Source organism: Pinus tabuliformis, chromosome 4_2 (genome assembly GCF_031772625.1).
Source record: "Pinus tabuliformis cultivar Carrire ecotype Pingquan chromosome 4_2, CPIR1, whole genome shotgun sequence".
Lineage (NCBI taxonomy): Eukaryota > Viridiplantae > Streptophyta > Pinopsida > Pinales > Pinaceae > Pinus > Pinus tabuliformis.
The window spans coordinates 683,487,075-683,494,613 of record NC_142304.1 but is presented as its reverse complement, the minus strand read 5'-3'; the positions used below and the strand labels follow the sequence as shown (position 1 = coordinate 683,494,613).

General features: G+C 38.5%; 1 pseudogene; it reads right to left on the bottom strand.

The window, feature by feature from the left end:
• Positions 1 to 6,156: 6,156 nt before the first annotated feature.
• LOC149171291 (mitogen-activated protein kinase kinase kinase 18 pseudogene) lies at positions 6,157 to 7,278 on the bottom strand (annotated as a pseudogene).
• Positions 7,279 to 7,539: the final 261 nt, after the last annotated feature.

Sequence of the window (7,539 nt, the reverse complement as noted above, 5' to 3'; positions counted from 1 at the left end):
GGTTGAGTTGGATTTCCAGATGGATTGGAAGCTAAGTGAGGTGGATCTCCGAAATGACAAACACATGGCCTAGTGGTCCCTAAACTAGTTTTTGGATCACGGTAAAGACCGTGGCCTAGTAACCCCTGAGCCAAATTGTGCGTTGCGGTAAAGCCAATATTGTGTGCCTCGGTGGGCCTAGGAATCCTTGTCGGTGAATGGCAGGATATACAGTAAATCCAAGAGGTGAATTTCTCTCTATTGGGCCTAGTGGTCCTAGGATGGGATGTACAATAAAGCCTGAAGAGTGGGTCTTGGTGTAGGGTCTAGTGATCCTTGGATTGGACTACAGATTACGGTAAAGCCTGAGAGACTAGGAGGCACTAAAATTCCTCACGGTGTAGGTGGATAACTTCGGTAGCATTCATCCTTGTTTGGTTATTTTTGGTTGGTTATGAGTCCCACATTCATGCTTGGAATATGGCACGAGGGTGATTGGCTGAAGAGAGATTTGGATCAGGAAATCTGTGGTTGGTTAGAACGTGGTAATCCCATCCCCAATTGGTTTCTACATTCATTAATGAGAAATTTATTCCCTTGGCTTTCCATGTGTAAATGTATCGGCTTATATGTAGATTCTATGGTTGATGTATTCATGTTATTTCTGTTGTTATTTTGCTGGCTATGAGCATGTATTCTGGCAGTAATGATGTATGTCTCTCCTCATGTTTTTATTTGTAAATGAATAAACAATGTATCTATGACCTAATAGATGGTACTGCAGCTAATGTTGTAAGGGAACAATGCTTCTTAGTGATTCTCAGATAAGTATGAGACCCCTATGTTCAGATATGTTGTTTACACCTGTAGATTACATATTTGTGATATGTTTGACGAAATGAATGCCATGGCTAGTAGGGGTATAGTCAAGACCTTGTTCATATAATTGCATTTTTATCATCATTATGTTGTTATATTTTTGTTCTGAAGATGTCATTTAATTATGGGCAGTGACTTGTGCTTTGGGCCTGAAAAAAGTGGCTCAAATCTGAGGGACATTGGAACAACACTAAGAAAAATAGTCCTTGGACACTAGCATGCCATGTTGTGGGAGAATCCAGGGTCCTCTAGACACTGGCATGCCCATATCATGGGAGATTTCGGGGGTTAATTGGCAAAAAATCTCAGTGGAACCCAAGGGCTGGTTGCTAGAAAGGTTGGGGTGGTTCCTAGGAGTTGTGTAGCTGATGTGGAAGGTTTGTATGTTGTGTTTCTGTTGATTCCACTTTTTTAATGTCACATAGGAGGTTGAATCCCATCATAGTAGCCTCTCAGCCCATGTTTACCCCGATTAGATGGTTACTTGGGTAGATGTGGGAGGAGGGAGTTACGAGGAGTTTCATGACTTGAGGTTGGCTCAGTTAACAATGAATGAGTTCGTAACCAGGTTCACCTCCTTATTGAGATAAGTTCCATATATTCTGGAGGATAATGCTAAGGTGCAACATTTTGCTAGTATTTTACCTGCCTTTATGAGGGAAAAGCTGGAACTTGATAACCCAAAAACAATGGACGAAGCAATTAGGAAAGCTAGAATTTGTTATCAGCAAATGAAACAAAAAGAAGAAAGAAATAAGAATGGGCACTTTAAAAAGGGACAGAAAGGCTTTTTGAACAATAGAAATTTGAAAATTTTTGATGGAAAGGATGTGCACCGAAAACAACAGACCAATTTTGCTAGAAGGAATCCACAGAAACTTGGATTACAAGATGATACTAGGCAGACATAGGTGGTAAGAAAACCAGAAAATAGACAACAACATAAACCCCCTCTGCAATGTTGGGGATGTGGAGATCCCCATTACTATAAAAATTTCCCTCATCGTACTCGAATAGAGCAGTTTACTAATGTGCAAGAAGCCTCTACAATGGGTGAGGTAGTTAGAAGCATACCTAGAATAAATGCAACTTTGGACGATAATCAAGTGAAATATCAACCCACCATGGTAGAACTAGAAGGTAATATATCTATCCACTATGTTTCTATTTTGGTAGATCCAGGTGCAAGTCTGAGTTACGTCAGTCCAAAAATAGTGGAAAAATGTCATTTACAAATGGTTAAATTTAAAAATCCCTGGTTGGTGCAATTAGCTACAAGAGCTAAGCGGAGAGTGAATGCTAAGATTGAAAATTGTTCTATTAAAATAGGAGAACAACAAATTCAAGTGGATTTGAATATATTACCTTTAGGCTCATATGATGTATTGATTAGAATGGATTGGTTAGAGAAACATTGGTCTCTAGTGGATTGAAAAGAAAAAAACTATTAATTTCATTAACGAAGGGGGGATTAGAAAAGAAATTCAAGGAATTAAAAGAGTTCTTAAGTTACGACCAATCACAACCAATCAATTAGGAAAATGTATTCGGAAGGGTTGTCAAATTTATGTTGTTCAAGTGGGCTATACTAACTCAAAAATAAGATTCCTTCCCTACAAAATCTTCCAATCATACAAGCATTTATCGATGTGTTTCCAAAGAAAATACTTGTGCTGCCAACTAAATGAGATATTGATTTTACCATTGAATTAGTTCCAGGAGCAGACCCTATGTCCAAAACCCCTTATCATATGAGTATATCTGAATTAACAGAACTCAAAATGCAGTTGCAAGAGCTTTTAGATAAAGGTTATATACGATCAAGTGTGTCACCATGGGGAGCTCTTGTACTATTTGTAAGGAAAACGGATGGTACGTTGTGGCTATGTATCGATTATATAAAATTAAATAAGCTTACCATTAAGAATAAATACCCCCTACCCCTATTAAAGATCTATTTGATTAGGTCAAAGGAGCTAGTGTGTTCTCAAAAATTGATTTACGTTCAGGGTATCATCAGATTCGTATTAAAGGCAAAGACATTTGCAAAACAGTGTTTCAAATTCGTTATGGTCATTATGAGTTAGTGGTATTGCCTTTCGGGCTTACCAATGCCCCTGCCACCTTCATGAGTCTTATGAATCTTATATTTCCCCTGTATTTAGACAAGTTGTCTTGATTTTTATTGATGATATTATAATCTACTCAAAGAACATGGAGGAACATATGAAACATTTGAGGATAGTATTTCAATCATTTCATGATAATCAAATTTATGCCAAATACAACAAATGTGATTTCTACAAGGATCAGATTCAATATTTAGGACACATTATCTCATCAGAAGGCATAGTAATAGGTCCTGAAAACATCAAAACCATCATGGAGTGGTCTGTTCCCAAAAAATGTTGCAAATATTTGGCCTTTTATGGGGTTGGCAGGATATTATCATCGTTTTATAGAGGGCTTCTCTAGGATTTTGTATCCTATAACTTCACTTCAGAAAAAGGGAAATGTTTTTAATTGGACAGCCAAATGCCAACAAAGCTTTGCGCAGTTGAAACATGCATTAACCACAACCATTGTGTTGAAGGCAACAAATCCAAAAAAAGAGTACACATTGTGCACTGATGCGTGTCAAGAGGGAGTTGGAGGAGTGCTGATGCAGGAAGAAAATGTGATAGCTTACGAATCTCATAAGATGAAGGAGCATGAGAAACAATACTCTGCTTAAAATTTGGAACTGATTGCAGTGGTTCACACGTTAAAGGTTTGGCGACATTACCTATTGGAAAAGAAATTTATTTTAATGACTAATCACAGTAGCTTAAAGATTTTTTTTTTATCAGCGTAACTTGAATGCTCATTAGGCTAGGTGGACTTCTTTTCTAAGCAAATTCTAGTTCGAGATAAGCATCAGGGGAATTTTGAGGTCTAAAATGGGCCTCCCAAGAAAAATGTACAGCCAAAATAAAATTTATAAGAACCAATAGGATTCAAGATGATGATGTCAACCATAGGGGATGATTCAACATTTTTGGAGTAAAAAAGTAAAAAGATTAAAAAATAATAAAATAATAAAACAATAAAACTACTTTTTCAACTTAACTCCCTAAGGTTTTACTCAAATTTTGAGCGAGAGTACTCGTTGAATGCAAAATTTAATTCCTCATCCAAGGAGTACTCATGTTGCATACTTTCGATGGACCCTGCTACACGAAAAATGAGAAATACATGAAAAACGTGATTGCAATACTTTGTGTAGTGATTAGGTTCAATTGAGTATCCTCTAGGTCTCTGTAAGGTTCATAGTTTATCTTTGTTGTGTTTATTGGGCTTATTAGTTTGAACACACATTGAATTTTTAAACTTTGATATAACATAAAAATATTTTGTTCAAATTTGTGACCGTGAGAAATGATAGGAGGAGTGTGGAGATCTAAGATAACCACTCGATAGAGATGTGGAAAATATTGACAAAGAGACCTAGTGTGCACACGATTCGAGAGAAGGAAGACAATGTTCGTGTCATATGCATCATAATCTCTTGTTGATATTTTGTAGCCCTGCATAGCAGTATTAAGAATGTAAACATCATTCCCAAGTATGCTTGGCGAGGTGTGCTATAAATGAAAGCAAATATAGCGAGGCAGTTAGTATCCTCCCATTATTCCTTGAATGAATATTGTTTGAGGAATGTTGTGACACAAGTATTTGTAGGTAGGTGCAAAAAATGCAAGATTGATGGATATGTGCTATATCTCGACTATTGAAAAGATGAAATGTTTGTTCAAATTTCTCCAATGCATTGAGTGAATGCTAGAATCCTTCAAATAGCCTTTGTCCCAACTCTATGAAGACAATATTAGCGAGTTAGTTCACAATCTGTGGAAGAACGCAATGGAGTTTTACTGTGACATTCATAAAGCCATGTGATTGAGGTTGGGATATGATTTCTGAGGAAATGGCTCCACTCTTGGAGAGAAGAAGTAGACCGAATCTTTTGCCAATAGAAATAATATATTTTAGCCCATCTAAAAGCATATTATTCTCAGTTGTAGAAAAGCAAGTGATTTTCCCCCAATACCATAGTTTAGAAATATTGACTAGGAGAGGCATATAGGTGAGGAATCATGGTATGCATGTGATTTCTTGTATTCCTTCACAAAAAAAAACTCAAGAACATAAAATAGAGATTACACATTTGTACAAAATCCTTTGAAAGGAAGCATGGAGTCATGGTGCTTGTTAGTGCTTCCGAGGAAAGAGAATGTGTATCAATGATAAAAGCGATATTGGCGTGGATGCTATTAGAGTTATTGAAAACAAGCATTATGTTTGAAAGAAGACAAAAATTAATGTTTCACAACAACCTAGCAATCAGTGAGCAATGTAGGAATTAATAGCATGTTTCTTTTTTCCAATGTGGTTAGGGAATACCATGGCCTCGAGTCAAAGACGACCATGCTATACTTTCCATGGAAAAGTATGTGGAAGATGGAAGAAGTGAGAGGAATAGTATTGTAGTGCGATTGATGGATGATTGGAAGGAAAAGAAAGGCATTTATAGCTAGAAAGAGTTGTAGGTATTGGATGTATGCCTTTTCTAATATTTTGTCTTTTAAGTTTGTACAAAAATAATTGAGATGTTGTAAATGAGGGGAGATGGATATATGTGCTATTGCATTTGAATGTGAGATAAATGAGGTGTTCTCTTCAAAGATAAGGTGATGAAAGGAAAGGAGGAAAGGCCCAAGATTATGTATGAAGGTGCCTCTAAAAACATGGTTAGATTATTGGATCAATTGCAGCTTGTTAGCATTTTCAGTGATATTGATAGAGAACAAGTTAGTTTGCTCGTAATCTTTTTTGGCATTTGTAAAAGAAACATATTGAGGGCAATGAACTAATGTGCAAGTGAAAAGTTACTTGGAATTGACTAAACTTGATGATGCAAACAAATATTCCTAGTACATGCAAGTCTCTAAAAAGATGAAGTGCACCAATATAATATTAAGTTATTCTATTAAACCAACCATTTTATATAGTACATTATATTTTTTAACTTGGTAATATCCGTAAAAATAAATAAACTAGTCCTTTTTAACTTTATAATATTCATGAACAATTAATAATAATAATAATTAAAGAAGAAATTAGAACATTAATATCAAAGCCAGATCTATGGGAAAAAGATCTTCCCAGTTGACAGCTCCCAAGTTGACACTGCACTTTTCTGGTCTGAATGGAAGCTCCTAGATGGAGCAACCAGTACTAATGTCTGATTTTGACAAAGGTTTATCTGAAGTTAGAGAGTTGCCTCTGCAAGTGGTCAAGACTCACAACAACCCATTGACCATGGGGAATTGCAGACCAATTAGACCAGTTGGCCACATCTCCATATTTACAACCTGCGGCCAGTCCCATCACTCTCTGCCTAGGAGAAGGCCTTGGGAAAAGCTCAATTGACGTATTGACCTCTGCATTGGTTTCCCCTGTTGGGCTTGGGATGCCAAGTGATGGAATGGGACTACTCTGGTAGGAATTCCATACTTGATCCCCAAAATCCAAATTACTGGTTGGGGACACTGGAACCCTAATGGCATGTTCCTTCATGGTAGAGCAGTCCTCCTTTAGAAAAGGATGGTTCAAAAGCTCTGTACTGGTCCATCTCTTCTTGGGGTCTCTCCGAAAACATTTCTCTTGGAAATCCTGGATCTGAGGGGAAAGCGATGCAGGCAACTCTGGTAGCTCTTGTGTGCATCCAATTTTATACATCGCGGCAAGGGGATTGGAAACATTGCTCCCTGGAGGCCTGCCAGTGGCCATCTCCAGTACGGTACAGCCGAGAGACCAAATATCAGAAGCAGGCCCCTGCTCCACTTGGTTCACTGCCTCTGGAGCCATCCACAGAGGAGTCCCCCTTAATTGCAGTGTCTCCTGGCCCTCCTTATCCACAAGCCTCTTGGCAGAACCAAAGTCAGCAAGCTTCACACCATTGGCACCCACAAGAACATTCTTGCCCTTGATATCACAATGCACAATCCCCTGCCTGTGGAGGTAATCGATCCCACGTAGGATGCCACGAGTGTAGGCTCTGATAACGGATTCGTCGAGCTGCCCACCAAACTTAACCAGCAGATCCCCCACACTGCCACCCGGAATGTACTCCATGAATAAATTGTGCGTCCCCACACCATTCACGACGCTGTAATTGTGCCCCAGGCAGCGAACAACGTATGGAGAATTCATACACCGCAAAATCTTGTATTCATTATCCAATGCCGAACTGTAACCAGTGGCGGATTTGACTGCAAAGATGTGGCCATTAGAGCTGTTCTTGGCGAGGCTTACTGTTCCATGAGCTCCGACCCCAATAATGGCGCCCCTCACCCATCCCTCCTCGACTTCAGTCTCCATTACCACCCAACTCAACAATACACAAGATGAATGTTTGTGTTTTCAATCGTGCAGACTCTCCGGCGTGCTGTGGTAAGGTTATAGAGGGCCTGTGAGAAAATGGCGGGCGCACAAAGCGGCATTCAGATGCTGGCGTTGCTTTTCAAATCAGCCGCCGACTTCTAGCTTTCTTGGCCGACTAAGTCCTCTGCAAGCTACCGTTGTTTTCTACCTTTATTTTATTTTTTACTTATATATTTAAAAAGTTGAATTAAATTCAAT